At 40.7% G+C, this 21,779-nt stretch overlaps 1 protein-coding gene and 1 non-coding gene across 2 annotated transcripts in view; one reads left to right on the top strand and one right to left on the bottom strand.

Annotated features, from left to right (window-relative positions):
• USP49 (ubiquitin specific peptidase 49) overlaps positions 1-21,779 on the top strand; it is a 104,153-nt gene that overhangs the window by 63,871 nt on the left and 18,503 nt on the right. The gene's annotated exons all lie outside the window — the stretch shown is intronic.
• LOC112623974 lies at positions 365-504 on the bottom strand. The gene has a single exon (XR_003119309.1). It is a non-coding gene; the product is annotated as a small nucleolar RNA SNORA8 (small nucleolar RNA).

The raw sequence follows: 21,779 nt of genomic DNA, 5'->3' as shown, positions 1-21,779 counted from the left end.
AACAGTATGAGAAAACTATAGAACTACAGAAATACTGTGTCAAGGCCGGGCGCGGTGGCTTACACCTGTAATCCTAGCACTTTGGAAGGCTGAGGCGAGCGGATCATGAGGTCAGGAGATCGAGATCATTCTGGCTAACACGGTGAAATCCCGTTTCTACTAAAAATACAAAAAACTCACTGGGCGTAGTGGCAGGCACCGGTAGTCCCAGCTACTCGGGAGGCTGAGGCAGGAGAATGGCGTGAACCTGCAAGGTGTAGGTTACAGTGAGCCGAGATCGCACCACTGCACTCCAGCCTGGGCAACAATGCGAGACTCCGTCTCAAAATAAATAAATAAATAAATAAATAAATAAATAAATAAATACTGTGTCAATAGAAATACCAAGTTTTAACAAGCACAAAGCCAAGAAAACCAGTGATACCAGATACTGAATTTCTATGGCACTGATCTTTGAACACCCAGCAGGAATAAACTACTGAGTGCAGATACCATGGCAATGCAATTAAATTATTCTAGTGTTTTAAGATTTAAGACATCCAGTTAGTCAATCATTTTAGTTAAATGAGATTTTTGTAATGTTGCCTAATGTTGTTTTGGCTGATTTCTACACCTAAAGCATAGTGTTTGATATATCGTAGGCGAGTGCTCAGAAAATGTTTTCTTTGACTAATTTCTAGTGATAAAGTGCTTGCCAAAAATCCCCTTTCATGGAAGCTGGTATCCTTGAACAACCCATTTCCTCATAATAACACCAGGTTTCTAGTTGGAAAAAAAAACACTTTTAAGTATGTCATATTTTCAGGAGCCATTAAAAATGGCATCCTTACCATGCTTGTTTTTTCTCTTTGCAAGCAACATACCATGTGTGTGAGCTGTTTATTGAAAGCCAAGTCTTTTTAAACATTTGACTTTTTTTGCCTGTACATACCCAATTTTGTTGGTTTGTCCTACTAGGACCTAGGTATTTGCCAGTACATACGTCTGTGGCTAGGAAAGCATGATAGTCTTACATAGTGCCCTACAAAGGAGCTAGAACTGGAAAGAATAGGTTAAATGAGCAATCATCACAGAATTTCAGAAGATAATCATCTCTGCTCAGTTAATTTATCAAAGGGAAGCAGCTCCACCTAGAATTACAAATCAAGACTATCAGGTAACATGAGTAAAAGATGCCCAGGAAATATTTGGGGTCAAGTTCTTAGTTCTTTATATCAAGAGCCTTGTGCAGGGGGTGAGTGGTAAAAAAAAAAAAAAACAGTACAGACTTTGCCTTAGGGAGTTTGGACTATGGTTAGTAAACCAGATAAAACAATTAAGGACTGTGAACAATGAGGTGTTCTTTGAGGGAGAGATTCACTGGGTAGTAGAATGATCAGGAAAAGCCTTAAAAAAAAGGACACGACCTAAGCTGGCCTTTGAGGGTTGGTACAGAAGAGGAAGGATAGCATCTCAAGGAATTGACTGTTCTTGGGACTTCTGAGGAAGTAGTGAGTAGACCAGTCCATCTGGTGGTTTGGATGCAAAGAAAGGGTGGGAGATAATATGAGAAGCTTGTTTGGGGTCAGATTGTGTGCGATACTTTTGAAGGTCTGTCTGAGGAACTTGGATTTTTTCATACAGACAGTCCATTAAAAGTGGAGGTTATGGGTTGTTGTGGTGGTTGTTTTTAGTTTGGAGTAATGTTTAATGTGAAGTATGGATTTAGAAGCTCAGGAGATTTAGTGGTGGAGAAAAATGATTAGTTTATTTCAAAAATAATAGCTCTACTTTTGTTTTTTGAGATGCAGTTTTGCTCTTTTTGCCCAAGCTGGAGTGCAGCGGTCTCGGCTCACTGCAACCTCTGCCTCCTGGGTTCAAGCAATTCTCCTGCTTCAGCCTCCCGAGTAGCTGGGATTACAGGTGCACACCACCATACCTGGCTAATTTTTTGTATTTTTATTTATTTTTATTTTTATTTCTGTTTTGAGACAGAGTCTTGCTCTGTTGCCCAGGCTGGAGTGCAGTGGCACAATTTCGGCTCCCTGCAACCTCCGCCTCCTGGGTTCAAGCGATTCTCCTGCCTCAGCCTTCTGAGTAGGTGGGGTTACAGGTGTGTGCCACCACGCCCGGCAAATTTTTGTATTTTAGTAGAGATGGGGTTTCACCATGTTGGTCAGGCTGGTCTTGACTTCGTGATCTGCCCACCTCGGCCTCCCAAAGTGCTGGCGTGAGCCACGGTGCCCGGCAGTTTTTTGTATTTTTAGTAGAAATGGGGTTTCACCATGTTAGCCAGGCTGGCCTCGAACTGCTGACCTCAGGTGATCTGCCCACCTCTGTCTCCCAAAGTGCTGGGATTACAGGCGTGAGTCACCGTGCCCGGTCGATAGCTGTACTTTATTATTATTATTATTATTATTATTATTATACTTTAAGTTCCAGGGTACATGTGCACAACGTGCAGGTTTGTTACATATGTACGTACACCTGTGCCATGTTGGTGTGCTGCACCCATCGACTCATCAGCACCCATCAACTTGTCATTTACATCAGGTATAACTCCCAATGCAATCCCTCCCCACTCCCCGCTCCCCATAATAGGCCCTGGTGTGTGATGTTCCCCTTCCAGAGTCCAAGTGATCTCATTGTTCAGTTCCCACCCATGAGTGAGAACATGCGGTGCTTCGTCTTCTGTTCTTGCGATAGTTTGCTGAGAATGATGGTTTCCAGCTGCATCCATGTCCCTACAAAGGACACGAACTCATCCTTTTTTATGGCTGCATAGTATTCCATGGTGTATATGTGCCACATTTTCTTAATCCAGTCTGTCACTGATGGACATTTGGGTTGATTCCAAGTCTTTGCTATTGTGAATAGTGCCGCAGTGAACATACGTGTGCATGTGTCTTTATAGCAGCATGATTTATAATCCTTTGGGTATATACCCAGTAATGGGATGGCTGGGTCATATGGTACTTCTAGATCCTTGAGGAATTGCCATACTGTTTTCCATAATGGTTGAACTAGTTTACAATCCCAACAGTGTAAAAGTGTTCCTATTTCTCCACATCCTCTCCAGCACCTGTTGAAATTGACAAATGGGATCTAATTAAACTAAAGAGCTTCTGCACAGCAAAAGAAACTACCATCAGAGTGAACAGGCAACCTCCAGAATGGGAGAAAACTTTTGCAATCTACTCATCTGACAAAGGGCTAATATCCAGAACTTACAAAGAACTCAAACAAATTTACAAGAAAAAAACAAACAACCCCATCAAAAAGTGGGCAAGGGATATGAACAGACACTTCTCAAAAGAAGACATTCATACAGCCAACAGACACATGAAAAAATGCTCGTCATCACTGACCATCAGAGAAATGCAAATCAAAACCACAATGAGATATCATCTCACACCAGTTAGAATGGCAATCAGCTCTACTTTTTATAGTGACAATGCAGGTTATCTTGTGTGGAGGTTCCTATCAATCAGCCTGTACAGGTAGCACCAGTGTATAACAATCTGTTGGCCAGTCAGCACTGGTGCTTCATGCTGCTTTCCTAAATTCTTTTTTTTTTTTTTTTTTTTCCTTGAGACGGAGTCTTGCTCTGTTACCCAGGCTGGAGTGCAATGGTGCAATCTTGGCTCACTGCAACTGCCACCTCACAGGTTCAAGTGATTCTCTTGTTTCAGCCTCCTGAGTAGCTGGGATTACAGATATGCACCACCACGCCTGGCTCATTTTTGTATTTTTAGTACAGATGGGGTTTCACCATGTTGGCGAGGCTGGTCTTGAACTGGTTGACCTCAGGTGATCCACCGGCTCAGCCTTCCAAAGTACTGAGATTACAGGTGTGAGCCACCACGCCTGGCCTGCTTTCCTAAATTTGAATTGCTTGCAAATCTGTTTTGTTTGCTCCATCATTGTCTTTCTATCATTAACATACTACTTATTTATTTTCAAAAGTATAAACTTATATGGAATTTCTGTAGGGGTTAAAGTAGACACTAGGTTACCAAGGCATAATTTCCCAAGACTTGGAGACCTGTGATCACTGGGAGGATTTTTGGATCTTCCTCTGAACTTAGCTGTATTAAACATTGAAACAATCCTGCAAAATGCCTAGATGAGACAGGTTTAGAGGTAAGTTTTATCAGACCTTCTTGGAACAGATAAACCATAGAAGAATTAAACTGTTTCAGAGAAGAGATAAAGTGGGAAAGCTGTCCATCTCAGGTTTTGAGGTTAGTGTAATCTTGATACAAAACAGGGAAAGTCAGTATATATAAGAAAATGAAAGGCTAATCTTCTGAAAATGGATTTGAAACATCTAAATACAGTACTAGCAAATTGAATGTATCATTGTATTAAAAAACAAAACATCAGGACCAAATAGTTTGTTTAAATTATTATATTGCAAGGATGGTTTCATATCAGAAAATACATCACTGATATCATCCAACATATTAATTTTTAAAATGGGAAGATCTTTTTATTTTCTTAATAGGTTCAGAAGAAAACATTAGATAAACTTTAATATTTAGGCTGGGCGCCGTGGCTCAAGCCTGTAATCCCAGCACTTTGAGAGGCCGAGACGGGTGGATCACGAGGTCAGGAGATCGAGACCATCCTGGCTAACATGGTGAAACCCCGTATCTACTAAAAAATACAAAAAACTAGCCGGGCAAGGTGGCAGGCGCCTGTAGTCCCAGCTACTCGGGAGGCTGAGGCAGGAGAATGGCGTGAATCTGGGAGGCGGAGCTTGCAGTGAGCTGAGATCCGGCCACTGCACTCCAGCCTGGGCGACAGAGCGAGACTCCGTCTCAAAAAAAAAAAAAAAAAAAAAAAAAAAACTTTAATATTTAGTCTGATTAAATTTTTTTCACAAAGCTAGAAATAAAAAACTTTCTTAACCTAAAGTTAACCAAAACTTCCTTTAGTAGACTTCACACTTACCAGTAAAACTATAGACCTGTTCCCTCTCGAATTAACAACAGTACATGGTGCCCACTATCAGCCTTAATATTTATTAATCAACTGAACTTCCTGGTTAATTCCAGAAGATAAGAAAAAGAAAAGAGAGGACCACGCTGTCTGTATTTGAAGACTATGTAGATATCCATAGAAAATTCAAGAGAATCGCCGGCCGTGGTGGCTCACGCCTGTAATCTCAGCACTTTGGAAGGCTGAGGTGGGCAGATCACCTGAGGTCAGGAGTTCAAGACCAGCCTGACCAACATGGAGACATCCTGTCTCTACTAAAAATACAAAATTAGGCGGGCATTGTGTTGCATGCCTGTAATCCCAGCTACTCAGGAGGCTGAGGCAGGAGAATCGCTTGAACCCGGGAGGCGAGGTTGCAGTGAGCCAAGACCACACCGTTGCACTCCAGCCTCGGCAACAAGAGCGAAACACCATCTAAAAAAAAAAAAAATTCAAGAGAATCCACAAATTATTAGAGCTAATAATAACAGTTCTGCAAGGTTTCTGAGTTTCAGATCAGCAACCTTTTGATTCAACTATACGAAATTATAATTTATGTAGGTCAAAATGGTCAAGTAAATATTTGCAGTTTCATATGATTAAACCTAATACAAAAATCAATCACATTCCTGTCTACCAGCAATAATCATTTAGTAAATGTATACTTTTTTAAAGATTCTTTTCACAGTAGCCACAAAAAGACCATAAAGTATCCAGGAAATATCTAAACAAGAAATACATATCTTGGGGAGAAAACATAATCAAAAGACCTGAATAAACAGAGAGATACCATGTGCATGGATGGGAAGACTTCGTATAATAAAGAGGTAATTTTCCGTAAAAACGTTTATAAATTCAATAAATGCCAATCAAAATTTCAAATGATTAAGGGTGAGGCTAGGGGGAAAAAATCCAGATGTATTGACAACCTAAGTGTAAACTTCAAAACTTTTAGAAGAAACTGTTGGCAGGTACCTTCATTACCTTGGCATAAGAAAGGATTTCATAAACAAAAGATGAAATTATAAGATGCATCATATGATAGTATTAACTTTAAATCTTATGTATGACAAAAGATGCCTTAAACAAAAGACAAACTGCAGACAGAGGATATTTACAACACATCTGACTGCCAGAGGCCTTGTATTCAGAATATATAAAGAACTCTAATCATTTAATATAAAAAATACAAACAACCTAATCAAAAAATAGGCAAAGGTTAGTTGATCTCTTGGAATATGTAATGCCTATTATTTTGTTTCTGCCAGTATTAAATATGATGTTTCTATTGATAGCACCTTCAAAGCAGCTTAGTTCTTTTTTTTTGAGACAGAGTCTTACTCTGTCTCCCAGGCTGGAGTGCAGTGGTGCAATCTTGGCTCACTGCAACCTCTGCCTGAGGTTGAGGCAGGAGAATTGGGTTCAAGCAATTCTCCTGCCTCAGCCTCCCAAGTAGCTGGGACTACAGGCATGTGCCACCATGCCCGACTAATTTTTTTTTGTATTTTTAGTAGAGATGGGGTTTCACCATGTTGGCCAGGCTGGTCTCAATCTCCTGACCTCGTGATCTACCCGCCTCGGCCTCCCAAAGTGCTGGGATTACAGGCGTGAGCCACCGCGCACAGCTGCAGCTTAGTTCTTATTAGTTTTGGCAAGTTCTTATGTGAGTGGTAGCTTTAGTGGTGATTATATGTTTTGTCAGCTCACAGTAGAGAAAAAATAGCCAATAGATATATGAAAAAATGTTCAATTTTACTTTAGTAATTTAGAAAATGTAAATTTAAAAAATTTTAAATTCTGAGAGTGGTCAATCAAATTTGACTTAAGAGCCAGCTTTGTAATTCATCTCACAGCTCAGCCATGTACCAGCAGTGCAACCTTGGAGAAGTTTCTTTACTTCTCTGAGCCTGTTTGTTTTGTTTAAAATGGGGTTAAAATTACTGCCTCATTAGATTGTTGAGAAAAATAAATGACATATATTAAGTTTTAGAACAGTGCCTGGATGTAGTAAGTGTTCAATAAATGATAGCTGATTTAATTATTTGTAATGCAACTTAATTATCAAAATACCAAAAAGTATCCAGACCCAGGCAAATTTTGTCTGACTGTATTTTTTTTTTTTCTTGAGACAGAGTCTTGCTCTACTGCCCCTTGCTCTATTGCCCAAACTGGAGGGCAGTGGTACGATCTTGGCTCATTGCAACTTCTGCCTCCTGGGTTCAAGCAATTCTCCTATGTAAGCCTCCCAGGTAGCTGGACTACAGGCGCCCCCCACCACTCCTGGCTAATTTTTGTATTTTTAGTGGAGACGGGGTTTCACCATGTCGTCCAGGCTGGTCTCAAACTCCTGACCTCAAGTGATCCATCCGCCTCGGCCTCCCAAAGTGCTGGGATTAGAGGCATGAACCACCACACCCGGCCTGACTATATTCTACTTGGAGAAATCTGAAATAAATGGGGAGTAACTTACCTCTGAAAATGCCAGCTAGCTAGCTTCTTACTCAGAGCCCTCCCAGGTGGCATTACCTGGGTGAAGTCATAACTAGGGTCTAGACCTTATCTCTAAAGGCTCACCGCCTCAATTTTGTGAGAATAACATATTATGCCCAGTTTCTTGGGAACTGACTTATATGATCAACATCATTGGCGTGAAGATTCATTTTTAGTGAGAAACAGAACTGTTAAGCCAACTAGTACTTGAGTTTGGTTGTTATTACATTCTCTCCCTGTAGCCGAGGTATGTGGAAAATCAATTTTGGTTTTCTGTGCAAGGAATCCATGCGGAGGGAGTCTGCTGGATGGTTTTAGCGACTGTTGGTATCAGGCCCTTATATGATATCAACAGGGTTGAGTAGTTGTATTTTTTAGTTGGGGGACTTGCTGTCTTTAGCTGAAGGAAGAACACTGCCTAACCATTGGTCAAAAGATGCTCTCCTCTTAACTGCTGACCTTCAATTTGTGGTCAGGCATAGGCTGGCAGTCCTCCACAGTCATATTCTCTTTGGTTCTGTGAGGTTATATCTCAGTCACTTTGATTGGGTTTGGGGGGCCCCAGAACTCTGCTGTCATTCACACCTCAGGGTTATAGTATTTTTAGCAGATGGATTATTGTGTCCACTGTTTTTTTTTTTTTTTCTAATTTCAACCTCGGAAGATAAAACCTTAATTGCTGTTTTGGAGACATTTTATATCATTGTCATGTGACAATTCCTTATTTCTTGAACCTGCTCAATGACATCATCACCTTAACAGTCCTGATCCCACCTTCCCATTAAGGTGCAAATCATGTCTGGAACAATTCTATGGCATATTTTCTTTGTTGGCAGACTCATGTATGTTGGCTTCTTAGAATTAGTAATGCATTAAATGGTCCCATAGAGATCTATTGTTTGGTCTCTTGGAATGTGTAATATGTATTATTTTGCTTCTGCCAATATTAGATAGGATGTTTCTCATTCATAGTTCCTTCAAAGCAATTTAGTTCTTCTTTCTTTTTTTTTTTTTCTTTTGAGATGGGGTCTCACTTGCTCTGTCACCCAGGCTGGAGTGCAGTTGTGCGATCTCAGCTCACTGCAGCCTCTGCCTCCTGGGCTCAATTGATCTTCCCACTTCAGCCTCCTGAGTAGCTAGGACTACAGGGTGCATGCCACCATGCCCAGATAACTTTTTGTAGTTTTTGTAGAGACGGGGTTTCACCATTTTGCCCAGGCTGGTCTCGAACTCCTGGACTCAAACGATCCACCTGCCTCGGTCTCCCAAAATGCTAGGATTATAGGCGTGAGCCAATGCACCTGCCCCAGTTTAGTTCTTATTAGTTCTGTTAAGTTTCTGTGTAAATGGTAGGTATAGTGATGATACATATTTTGATAAGTTGATTGTAGCTAAATTAGGTGGTTTGATGAGACTGTTGTCCTGTCTTCAAACAAGCTATTCTTTATTTACCCTTGGCTATAGGCTGTTTGTGATCACTAACTTGAAAATAATAAACATTCAATGGTAGGCTGGTCTTGAGGAAAAAAAGACAAAAATAATTTTAAAATTTACTGAGAAATCAGGCTCACACAACACCTTGTTCATAAACTAAAGGTTATTATTCTAAAGGTTAGTTTAGAATAATTACTTTTCTAGTTATTCACATCTCTTAAAAACTTAATAAATTACATATATACCTTGTTTTTTTATTGAATATTTGCTAAGGATATACCTCACTGATATAATAATTTCATGGGTATGTACAGTGTTCAGCACATTTACCACGGGCAACGTAGGAGAGATGCTGGAAAAAATTATGAAGTCAGTGAGACTGATTTTTCGTGTTCTCATATCTTTTTTTTTTTTTTCTTTTAAGTGACCTCTCTTGTTGGTGTCCATTAGAACCTTAAGGCTCAGAACTCCCTTCTGTGGGATCTCAGGCAATGATTCATGCTTTTCCCTTCCTCTTCAGTTTCTTTCTGTCAACATTTACTTAGGCAGTATCATATGCCTGAGCTCTGCTTTCCATCTCCTGCTACAGTAAATTAACCTGCACTTAGTTATTGGTAGTTGATTGGCTTAGGGTGTTTCCCTTAAAATATTTGCCTTTAATAGGGACTTCGATGTCTTAATTCAAATGGTGAGACTTACTGGCACACCAGGAGGTTGATATTTTAAAATATGGCAGAGGTAGCTAAGATTTGTGGGACTTAAACTGTAGTAAGTTCATTGCCTGGGTATGCACTGGCCCTCTTTTTGTGGTCAGCCTGTTTGATTCTTGTACAAGTTAGGGCCCAGTCCTCTCACCTCTTGTGCCTGCTTACTATAGTTGAGTTCCCAGAAGTACATCTGCTTTATTCTTGTACAAGAGATGAGGGTTCATGCACAGTTCACGTCTTTGAAATGCCTTCTATGCCTTATTTGAAAGAGGGCCCCCTTTATGTATTTGCCATGCAGCGCGTTCTCTTGGACCTGTAAGTATTCAACGGGCATACCCCCATTGGAGAGTGAGCTAAGGCTGATTCTGCTTTCTTTAATTTGACTGCATTTTGTGATGCTATGGGTTTGTTTTTGTTTTTTGTTTTGGAGACAGAGTTTCGCTCTTGTTGCCCAGGCTGGAGTGCAATGGCACGATCTCAGCTCATCACAATCATTGCCTCCCGGGTTCAAGCAATTCTCCTGCCTCAGCCTCCCAAGTAGCTGGGATTATAGGCACCACCATGCCTGGCTAATTTTGTATTTTTAGTAGAGACGGGGTTTCTGCATGTTGGTCAGGCTGGTCTCGAACTCGCGACCTCAGGTGATCTGCCCGCCTCGGCCTCCCAAAGTGCTGAGATTACAGGCATGAGCCACTCTGCCCGGCGATGCTATGTTTTTTTGTTTGTTTGTTTTTTTAAAAACATCTAAATTGGACTTTTATTATCCTTGCACTGTGTTGCTATTAAACAGTTTTTAAAGATTTAATAGATAATATTAGAAAAACCCTCAAATTTGCTCTAAAAAGATAGTGATTTTTTTTTATTTTTAATATAAAAGTATCCTTCATTTTCTTGTTTAAGAATAGCTTATTATGAACACCTTATTAGATGAAGTTTTCTGGATAAAATCAAAACTAGAGACTCAGTTACTGTAAGATGCTGAAAACCAGCCTGACTTTGGGCCCTGTGGAGGCAAAAATAACTGGCCTGGGGATGGGTAACAGGGCTGGCCAAGTCAGCCAGTATTTTGATTAGGTTTAACTACTTTCAGAGTACATGGCTATCTCATTTGAGCCTCCCTCAGAACAGCTCTCTGCAGTGTAGGTATTAGTGCTCTCCAACTTTAGGCACTAAGAAACTGAGGCTTATAGTGCATCTTGTGAATTTAGAATGGTATGGAGGAGGAGTGCTTCACCATTCAGCTGATTCCCTTAACTGTTCTCTCTCTCTCACACACACACACACACTCTCTCTCTCTCTCTCTCTCTCTCTCTCTCTCTGTCTCTGTCTCTCTTTCCCTCCCCGCCTTCTTCCCTCCCTCTCTTCTGACCCCCCCCACCACCTCCACTGCCCATTTCAGAGAGGTTGGTTGGATATTGAAAGAGATTACCAGTACACTGCAATAATGTTAGGAGCTGTTCCATGAGGGGAAGATCTCTTGAGAGTTGGCGAAAAGAGAGTCTGTCCACAGATTCACTTCTATGGACAGTTTTTGGTAGTGGCCCCTGGGGAGGAAGACTAGAAATTACCTTGGTACCTTGGTTGATAAGAAATGTCAAATGATTGACACTTGACTGACTGAGGCTCTGCTGTATTGCCACTCTGCAGAGTACAGACTCTTCAGAGCCTGCATTTTGCAGTCATCGGCTTATGGAAAAGATGTGGGGAGGGGACTCTTTTTGTAATGGCTAGTGCTACTAGCTAGAATTCCTTAGGTACTCTATATGCCATAAATTCCAGATTGCCTATCTCTAAACCTTATTTCCTAAGGAAAACAGAGTAAACCATTTTAGCTCTGTGCTTATCTTCAGTCATCTTGCTGATGCCTCAATTTTTAAGATTACTGAAACACTGAATCTTCTCAGTGCCATGTCCTTTTTTTAAAATAGGTAATGTGACTTTTTTCCCCAAAAGGTACAAAGGTTGACCACTGAGTCTCCTTTCCATCTCCATCCCACAAAGCATGTGCTGTTACCAGTTTCTTGTTATCCTCTTATTTGCATGTGTGTATATGTATGCTTGCATGTATATTCATGATATATTATACACATTGTTCTGCCCCTTTGCTTTTTTCACATACTGTATTTTGAGTTGTACATATAGCCCTGCCTCTTTTTTCCTTTTTAAAAAATAACTGGTGGTTTCCACTTATGGCTGATTTATAATTCATTTAACTTATTCCCTATTAAAGTGCATGAATGATAAATGATCTCTTTGTAGCTTCCAATGTTCTCCTTCTGTATATATTTAACAAATACTCCTGTGTATTTGGCTCCTTTTCTTTGGATATTTGTCATCTTTTCTCTTGAAACCAAGTACTTAAAAGTTGTCTTTTTTTTTTTTTTTTTTGAGATGGAGTCTCACTCTCTTGCCAGGCTCAAGTGCAGTGGTGTGATCTTGGCTCAAGTGATTCTTCCGCCTCAGCCTCCTGAGTAGCTGGGATGACAGGCGCACGCCACTATGCCCAGCTAATTTTTGTATTTTTAGTAGAGATGGAGTTTTACCATGTTGGCCAGGATGGTCTCGATTTCTTGAACTCGTGATCTGCCCACGTCAGCCTCCCAAAGTACTGGGATTACAGGCGTGAGCCACCGCGCCTAGCCTAAAAGTTGTCTTCATGCAAAATATGATGGGCCTCCTTCCTGACAGACATGCTTTGGTATGCTGCTGGAGAGGCACAGAACTAAATGGACTGCTGTCGTTTAAGCAGCAGGACATCAGGAAGACGGGTTCCCATTTCTTAGAACAACCACCGAAATAACCGACACCAGCATCTAATCTTGAGGATCCATTTGTATATTCCAGTCAGATTTATTTTCTATTCACAGAAATTGTTCCTTTTCTTCTCTGCAGGCAGTTCCTAATGTATATGTGTCTTCCATACAAATGACCATGTGTGGAAAGCCCTCTTCAGCCATGTGGAGAAAGTGGGAGGAGGGAGATTCCCAATTTCACTGCTTGAGCTGCAGCTGGGAAAGCAATTCTTGGCGTCTCAAGTTGCAACTTTGAAATAATTTTCTCAGAGAAAATACATTCGGTAGTTAACTGTTATAGTGGTAGCACTAGGATTCTATTACTCTACTATACATACATTATGAATTCAATAGGCTTTTTAAACTAGACCAAGTGCTATTTTTCACATTGTTTCTATGATTGAAAACCAACCTGTTGGTTGGTGTTTGTGAATACTGTGTTGGATCTGTGTGGCCAGATTTTGCTTCATAAAACCAATGTTATGTAGACTGGGGGTAACCTTTATGTGACTGGGGTCAGAAAAACAAAAATACTATATTTTTAAAAATATAATTTTTGTTCTGTTGTTTGCTGAGACTACAGTGAGACTTATAAATGTATAGGATGAGCTTCTTTCCACCTGGATAATTGGAGTCCATGAGAAAGGAGCAGAATTGCTTAAAAATCAGGAGTGCAGTGGTGCGATCTCAGCTCATTGCAACCTCTGCCTCCCAGGCTCAAGCAATTCACCTGCCTCAGCCTCCAGAGTAGCTGGGATTACAGGCGCACACCACCACACCCGGCTGATTTTTGTATTTTTTAGTAGAGACAAGGTTTCACCATGTTAGCCAGGCTGATGCTGAACTCCTGACCGCAAATGATCTACCCACCTTGGCCTCCCAAAGTACTGGGATTACAGGCCTGAGCTACCATGCCAGGCCTCGGACTTTTCTTTCCCAGTAAAGTGGAAGTTTCAGAAAGAGAGAACAACGTTTGGCTAAGCAAGGGCATTTCAACAGACTGACTAAAGTGGCTTCATGCCCCGCAAAGACAGAGCTAATCAGGAAATTTTGTAGACAAATTGTGGATAAAAATCTGGTGAGGTTACTGAAAGAAATTTGGTAGGGTGGTGGGGTTAGGGGCGGTGGCTGGGGGTTGCCTCCTGAGTCTAAAAGGCAGACTTGAGGCCCAGACAGAAAGGCTCATGCAGGCAATCTCTGTGACTAACGCTACTGAGAAAAACTGCACCACTTTGATTCGGTGTGGGGGATCAGGTGGGAGGTGTTTTTCAAAGGGTACATTTCAAAGTAAAACTAGAAATGATGGTAAAAATGAAGAGTATTTCATAACCTATCTAATTTGTGAACAGCTTGTATCCCAAGGTCTTCTCTCACTACTGATATATTGTTTGCTTTTCTTGTCTTTAAAGGTGTTTTATTTATTTATTTACTTATTTATTTGTTTTGAGACAGAGTCTTGCTCTTTTGCCCAGACTGGAGTGCAGTGGCACAATCACGCTCACTGCAGCCTCAACCTCCTGGGCTCAATCAATCCTCCCACATCAGTCTCCCAAGTAGCTGGGACTACAGGCACATGCCACTACGCCCAGATAATTTTTTGTAGTTTTTGTAGAGATGGGGTCTCACCACATCGTCCAGGCTGGTCTTGAACTCCTGGGCTCAAGCGATCTGCCCACCTCAGCTTCCCAAAGTGCTGTGATTACAGGTGTGAGCTACCATGCTGGCCTAAAAATATTTTTATGTTGTATTTCAAGCATACCCCAAAATAAAGAGAGTAGTAAAATGAATTCCATGTACCTATCTCATAACCTCTCTAATTTGTGAATAGCTTGTATCCCAAGGTTTTCTCTCACTACTGATATATTGTTTGCTTCAACCATTACAGACATTTTGACAATCGTGTTTTTTCTGTCCTATTATTTTTTTTTTCCTGGAGTACTTCAAAGCAAATTCCATATATCAATCATAATATTAATATTTCACCTACAAATATTTCAGAGGTATTTCTACCATACAAAGATTAAAAATGGAACCACAGCACCATTATCACATTAAACTAATAATTACTTGGTGTCACTTAATACTTAGTCCATGTTCAGTTTCTCTAGTTGTGGACTAAGGGCGGTGGTAGGGAGGGAAGCTGGAAGAAGGGGTTACAAAGCGGCACAAGGTAACTTTTAAGGGTGACTGATGTGTTTATTGTTTTAATTGCAGTGGTTTCATAAGTATATCATATGTTAAAACTTACCAGATTATAAACTTTAAATATGTGCAGCTCATTGTATGTCAATTATACCTCAATAAAACTTAAAAAAAGAAAAAAACTAATGGTGTAGCTAGATACAGACAGTATTTTAAAACATTTTTCCCCAGTTATCTCAAAAATATCTTTTTATGGTTGGTTTGTTCAAATCTGGACCTAAATAAGAACCACAGATTGCATTTGATTGCTGTGTCTATAGGTTTCTAATAATCTAGAGCAAATCCACTCCCACTTGCCTTTTTTTCATGCCATTTATTTGTTAAAGAAACCAGATGACTGACGGATCCTGTAGCGTTTGCTACATTTCGATTTGGTGATTTGGCTAACTGCAGCCTATGACAGCATGTTCTTGGCTCCTAGGTTTCCTATAACCTGGTAGTTAGATCCAAAGGCTTCCTTGGACTCAGGCTCAGTTCTTTTAGCAAGAGTATTTTATAATAGGTGATGCTGCTATGAACCTTTCATGGCATTGTATCAGGGAGGTCTAGTTGCCCTAGTTTCAAGCAAAATTGATCAGTAGAGTTAGGTATTGTCAGCCTTATCCATCTATTATAACATTTCCTGTCAGTTTTCACCTAATACTTTAAGAAGCCACTGCCTACATCCCCTATTAGGAGTAAATTACTCATATCTGTGTATGTCTGAATAATGCTTGACAACTATATTGAGGTATAATTTTCATAGAATAAACCACACATATTTCAAGGGTACAATTCAAGAAAGTCTGACATATATACTTATATACACTTTGATATGTGTGTGTATATATGTGTGTGTATATATATATATTTATGATTGCCTGTCTAGCTGCTGTAGAGAACATGGTATTAGAGAGGCATACTACAGGGACAAACCATGATTCCTTTGGTCAGCTTTTAGAAGGGTAAATCCTGATTCTCTCAGTGGTAGGGATAAAATTTTTCCATGTGGCAGTAGAGAACAGGGAGCCTTTAGTTCGGATCTTGTTTTATCACTAGCTTGTCGGGGAGATCATGCTAAAACAAAAGACTTCAAGTGGCTTTTGGGTTTCCTCTTACAGGTTTTATTATGTAGATATCCTAAATACCTGCTTGCAGATATCCACATGCTGTTTGGGGGTTTATTATCCGAACCCAGCCTTGTTTCTGGCTCTTCTCCCCACTTTGATTTTCCTGTTCCATTTCAAAAGCACAAAATCTCAACAAGGATTTTAAAAAAGAGAAATCTTTTCATGCCTGTACAGACTTTTATCCCACTTTCCTTTAGGGAGACCTTAATACCAATGTGGTAATCCCAAGCAGAATGACACAGGAAGTAGTTTGCATTGTGCAAGTCTCATTGCACATGTGCTGCACTTAATGGAGCTGATCTCTGTGCCATTGGGTCACATATACAGTATGGCTAAAGACAGAGTATAATGCTTATCTTCAGTAAAAGGAAGAGTTAGCAAATGAGATCAGGGGTTCTATTGCACAGGATAATCCTTTTTGGCTTAAGAAAAATTCTGGCCTGTGAGTGACATCTTTCTTCCATTGGTTGGAACATTCATGTGTTGGGATTCATAGGGAAGTTGGGTTAGCTGACCAAGGTGTGGACAGAGCTGATTCCCCAGGTTAGTAAGGGAACTGTTATTGAGCAGGGCCTGAGCAGTAGGACAAATTGGGGACAGGATACTGGGGTGGCTCAAAATGCATGCCATGCCTTTTTAACATCAGCTCTATGAATGGCCTCACCAGGTTGTAGCAAGTGGGCCCCTTTGATCTGGAGGCAGCACAAACTACTAAGCTCTGAAGCTTAATCCTTACCCAGCCAATCTGGTTCTCATCCACTTTTGGCTGCCCCTTCTCCTCTGCAGAGAGTCAACATTTCTAAGAGTGTGTGCATGTGTGTGCGTGTGTGTGTGTGTATACATGTGTTCTCCCAGTGTATTCAGAATCCTTGAATTTAATATGATCAGTCTTCTTTTGCCATCTTGCCTCCAGTCAGCCATCCTCCTGGAAAAGGGGTTAGGTTTTAGGTACAGAACTCTTTAGCAAGAATATTAAGTTAATTAATCAAAAAGTCTGATCCCTTGAGGGCCAGCTAGCTTAGCTTTGTACCACAAGTGGCATCTCCTAAACACCTATCAGTCATCTTACAGATCTTGATCACCAGGAGACCTGGATGAAACTGTATATATAGCTCAGTACAGGATCATCACTGCTACCAAACAAAAAAGTACAAAATGTTCAGTAGCTTCATCCTGAAAATATAATTAATAGTAGTATACTATAAAGCAGATATTATTATGTGAAAATTCAACCTGAGATTCAAATGTATGTGTAGGAGTGGCCCTGCACAGTGGCTCATGCCTGTAATCCCACTACTTTGGGAAGCCTATGCGGGTGGATCACTTGAGGTCAGGAGTTTGAGACCAATCTGGCTAACACAGTGAAACCCTGTCTTTACAAAAAATACAAAACTTAGCTGGGCATTGTGGTGCACGCCTGTAGTCCCAGCTACTCTGGGGGCTGAGGCAGGAGAATTGCTTGAACCCGGGAGGCAGAGGTTGCAGTGAGCTGAGATAGCGCCACTGCACTCCAGCCTGGATGACACAGCGAGACTCCATCTCAAAAAAAAAAAAAAAAAGAGAGATGGTGGCGGGCACCTGTAATCCCAGCTACTCCGGAGGCTGAGACAGGAGAATCACTTGAACCCAGTGGGCCGAGGTTGCAGTTAGCCAAGATTGCACCACTTCATTGCAGCCTGGGTGACAGAGCAAGACTCCATTTCAAAAAATGATTTTTAAAAAAAGGGCCGAGCGTGGTGGCTCACGCCTGTAATCCCAGCATTTTGGGAGGCCGAGTCGGGCAGATCACGATGTCGAGAGATTGAGACCATTCTGGCCAACATAGTGAAACCCCGTCGCTACTCAAAATACAAAAATTAGCTGGGCATGGTGGTGCATGCCTGTAGTCCCAGCTACTCGGGAGGCAGAGGCAGGAGAATCATTGGAACCTGGGAGGCGAAGGTTGCTGTAAGCGAGATCGCGCCACTGTACTCTAGCCTGGCGACAGAGGAAGACTCCGTCTCAAAAAAAAAAAAAAAGCATGTGTGGGAGCCAGGCATGATGGCATGTGCCTATAATTCCAGCTACTTGGGGAGCTAAGGGAGGAGGATCACTTGAGCCCAGGAGTTTGAGTCCAGCCTAGGCAGTATATTCTGTCTCTAAAATAATAATAATAGCCAGCTGCAGTGGCTAATGCCTGTAATCAAAACACTTTGGGAGGCCAAGATGGGCAGATCACTTCAGCTCAGGAATTTGAGATAAGCCTGGGCAACATGGCAAAACCCCATCTCCACCAAAAATACAAAAAATTAGCTAGGCACAGTGATATGCGCCTGTGTTTCCAGCTACTCGAGAGGATCACTTAAGCCCAGGAGGCAAAGATTATGGTGAGCTGAGATCATGCTATCGCACTCCAGCCTGGGTGACTGAGTAAGACTCTGTCTCAATTTAAAAAATAATAATAATAAAGTGTGGAACTCTGTGTGAGTACACTAAAAATTATCAGGTTTTTACTTTACACGAGTGAATTTTATGGCATGTAAACTACCAATAATTTTTTTTAGTTTTTAAAAAGTATCAAAATATATAATCCTGTATTGAAATGATGCTTGAAGTTTTAGGAAGTAGATAAAATTGAGAAGAGAGCTGAGGACAGAGCCTTAAGGAAACCCTAAACTTCAAGGAAGGGAGACATGAAAACAGATGTAATTACAGACACAGGAAGCAAGCCTGACAAGAACAGTTATCTAAAATTCAAGAGAGAATGTTTGTGCAGTGTTAAGTGTAGAAAAAATGTGGATGGGGACTGAGAAAAGGCTAATGCATTTAGCTATAAGGAAACTGCTAGTGACCTTTGAGAAAACAGTTTCTACAAAAAGGAGGTGTTAAGGAGTGAATTGTGAGGAGGATGAACCTGCACATTACTCTTGCCACAAGGAGAAAGAATATAGTGTCAAGGATGGTCTAGAGGCAGGACAAACTTTTGTCTGTCTGTCTGTGTATCTCCCTCTCTTTTTAGACAGAAGACACTTGAGAATATTTGTAGCAAGAGGAAGGAAGCAAACAAAAGAGAGCAGAGGATGAAGGTACGGAGGGTGTGGAACAAAGCATTTGTGCCATGTCAGGTGTTCTGCCTTTGTCATTTCCCTGCATGGCTGCAGGGATAGCCCCTTTCCATGGGCAAACCAGTATTGTATGCCAAACCCAGTTCCCTAGATGAACTCTACTCCTTTTTCATTGAAGAAAGCAGATCCTAATGCAAGTGAGCTATCATGCTGGCATAGGTTACATCTGCTGTAACCTATGATTAGACACTCATTCTTGAACATCATCACTTGATTACTGATGACAGATGAGTGATAGCACACCTCACAAGGGCTCTGGCACACCTAGCATGTCAGGACTCGTTGACTGTGGCCAAGAGCTGCTGCGTAAGTGGACATTCCAGCTCTTGGGTCAGAAAGCTAAGAACACATTTTGTCAGAGCTTCCGAACCCTTCTTAGAGAATTCAGCCTTTCCAGGGGGTCTCTGAGCTGCGCTATGACTTATAGTTTACCCCTCATCCACCCCCTATTCAGAGACAATGGCACTGATGGGGAAAACGCAGCAGCCTGTGAGGACACTCTACCCATTCAGCAATCTCTTCCCCCATCTACTGTCCCTTAGCAAAGGACTTCTGAACAGTTTCTCTAACCCTACCCTTCTCAGTCTCTGCCCCCCTTTTTTGTTTTGATTTCTATCTTGATTTTTAAATCTTTTTCTTAATTATATTGATATTAGATTATGTTTTCCCATACTTCCTGGAAATGTTAGCAGAAAGTGAAATTCATTTTTAACATTTATTATTTGCAAATATGTATTCGCTGTGTCTCTTTAAGCAGTCTATGCAGGTTTTGTGGTAGAGGTAATTCTAGGTACACTTAGTGAGTTAAAGGGTTAAAATACCCAGTGCTGTCGCATATGGCAGTGAGCAGAATCACAGATGTTGATGATACCACGTAATTAGTATTCTTTTATGTAAATGAAGGCTGTCAGCATGTTACCATAGTGTCTACTCTCTCTGAAGCTGGAATTTATGCCACTTGGTCTCACCAAACCAAGCACGATTATTCAGCGGTCCTTAGTTAACAACTGAGGAGAAATCAATATGATGAGAGAGAGAAGAAATGGAATTTTCTCTAAAGTAGATTTACCCTTTTTTTCTCCCCCTATTTTGTTTTTGTTGATTCTCCTTCAACCCCCAGAAAATTTTATTTCTGGTGATGTAGTTACATAGTTAAGACCTGCTGAGAAATTTGCTATTTGAGAATAATGGAAATACTCCAATTAAAAGGCATCATATTTTCAAGCTATAGATTTTTTTGAAAGATTTAGAATCCTAATGTTGTCATCTCTCATATGGAGAATTTTTTAAAACATGATATAAATCTAGAATTTTTTCATCAGAACAAAAGGTAAATGTTGAAAAGATGTAATTATCTTTTCATTTAATACTTAGTGATATTTATCTACAGAATGCTTTTAAATACTATGGTTCTTAGCTCCAGTTGATTCAGATTTTTAAAATAAAACTATGGTAATTAAAAAGGCAAAAGCTGATATTTTGTCAGGTTTACTTTCCTCATATGCAGATCGACCAAGGGTGTGCAGGACATTTATTTAAAGCTGCTGATCTATTTAAAACTTGCTGATGTAGAAGTATTCAGACACATCATGTTCTTTCCCAATTACACTGTAAGTTTATCAGTTTGGGGTACTAGGTGCCTGTCACACTGGATGATGTATATTTTAAGTGGAAATGTTAAAAGGATGGCCTTTGAGAATATGAAGGGAAACCTGTACACATCAGAAAAATATGAAATAGAATTCCTCTTTTTGCCAATGAGTGTTAGGCCCTATTCTGAAATAAAGTGGTCAGAGTATGTGTGAGAGGTGAGTTAAACACATTTTCTTTCTTGACCTGAGTATACCTGATGTGGTATTCTCTTTATTCTCTATTTTGTTTATTGGTTAAGGTGGCTTTTATCTTTTGTGTCAGTCTTGGGAGATTTCCATTTCATGATCATACATGTTTTTCCTCTAGAGAAGCTGGTCTGCCTAGCTTAAATCAGTATGGTGAGGTGCAAAGTAGCCCTCTGTTTTCCTGAATGGATTTACTCTGCCCATATGGCAGGTTAGTGAGTTGCCACGACAGATATGTAATGGGAAAAGGGCTGTGCAGGAGAGGATGTGCGTGATCAGCAGATTTATAGATCAGAAAATGAAATCAGAAGAAAGAATTTCCAGAGTGCCCTTTTCATTTGACAGCTCTCCATGGAGAGGATGTGGAATGGTTTTTTAGTGTTCTTCTCTTTTGGCTTTTGGTTGTTCCAGCATATTTTTTTTAGCAGAGGAGTTGATTTTGCAAGGCATCAGTGTTCTGGGTGTGGTTTTGCTATATTCCTATTTACAGAAATAATTCTCTCCTTGTAGGATTTGAAGCTCTGCTGTATTTCATATGATAAGATCTTGGTAGTAATTAAATTCCTGAAGACACATCAAGGCTAAAATGGGGATTTGCCAGGCATCAGGTTTTGAGTTATAAGAGGAGGCTATTCAGATGTGATTTAGCTAGTACCAAATCTTTCAATGGAAAGGAAACAAAAGGAAAAGCAGAGCAAGCTAAAGATAGTGTCCTGGTGTGTTTAAGTCTGTGCTGTCTTAATATAATACTGTAATCACTAGCTACATGTGACTTTAAATTAAAATTAATTAAAAGTGCAGGCCGGGCGCGGTGGCTCAAGCCTGTAATCCCAGCACTTTGGGAGGCCGAGACGGGCGGATCACGAGGTCAGGAGATCGAGACCATCCTGGCTAACATGGTGAAACCCCGTCTCTATTAAGAAATACAAAAAACTAGCCGGGCGAGGTGGCGGGCGTCTGTAGTCCCAGCTACTCAGGAGGCTGAGGCCGGAGAGTGGCATGAACCCGGGAGGCGGAGCTTGCAGTGAGCTGAGATCTGGCCACTGCACTCCAGCCCGGGCGACAGAGCGAGACTCCGTCTCAAAAAAAAAAAAAAAAAAAAAAAAAAAAAAAAAAAAAGTGCAGTCCTTCAGTCTCACTA

The sequence above is a fragment of the Theropithecus gelada genome, chromosome 4, assembly GCF_003255815.1.
Source record: "Theropithecus gelada isolate Dixy chromosome 4, Tgel_1.0, whole genome shotgun sequence".
NCBI classification, from domain to species: Eukaryota; Metazoa; Chordata; class Mammalia; order Primates; family Cercopithecidae; genus Theropithecus; species Theropithecus gelada.
This window is presented reverse-complemented; position numbering and strand designations above follow the sequence as displayed.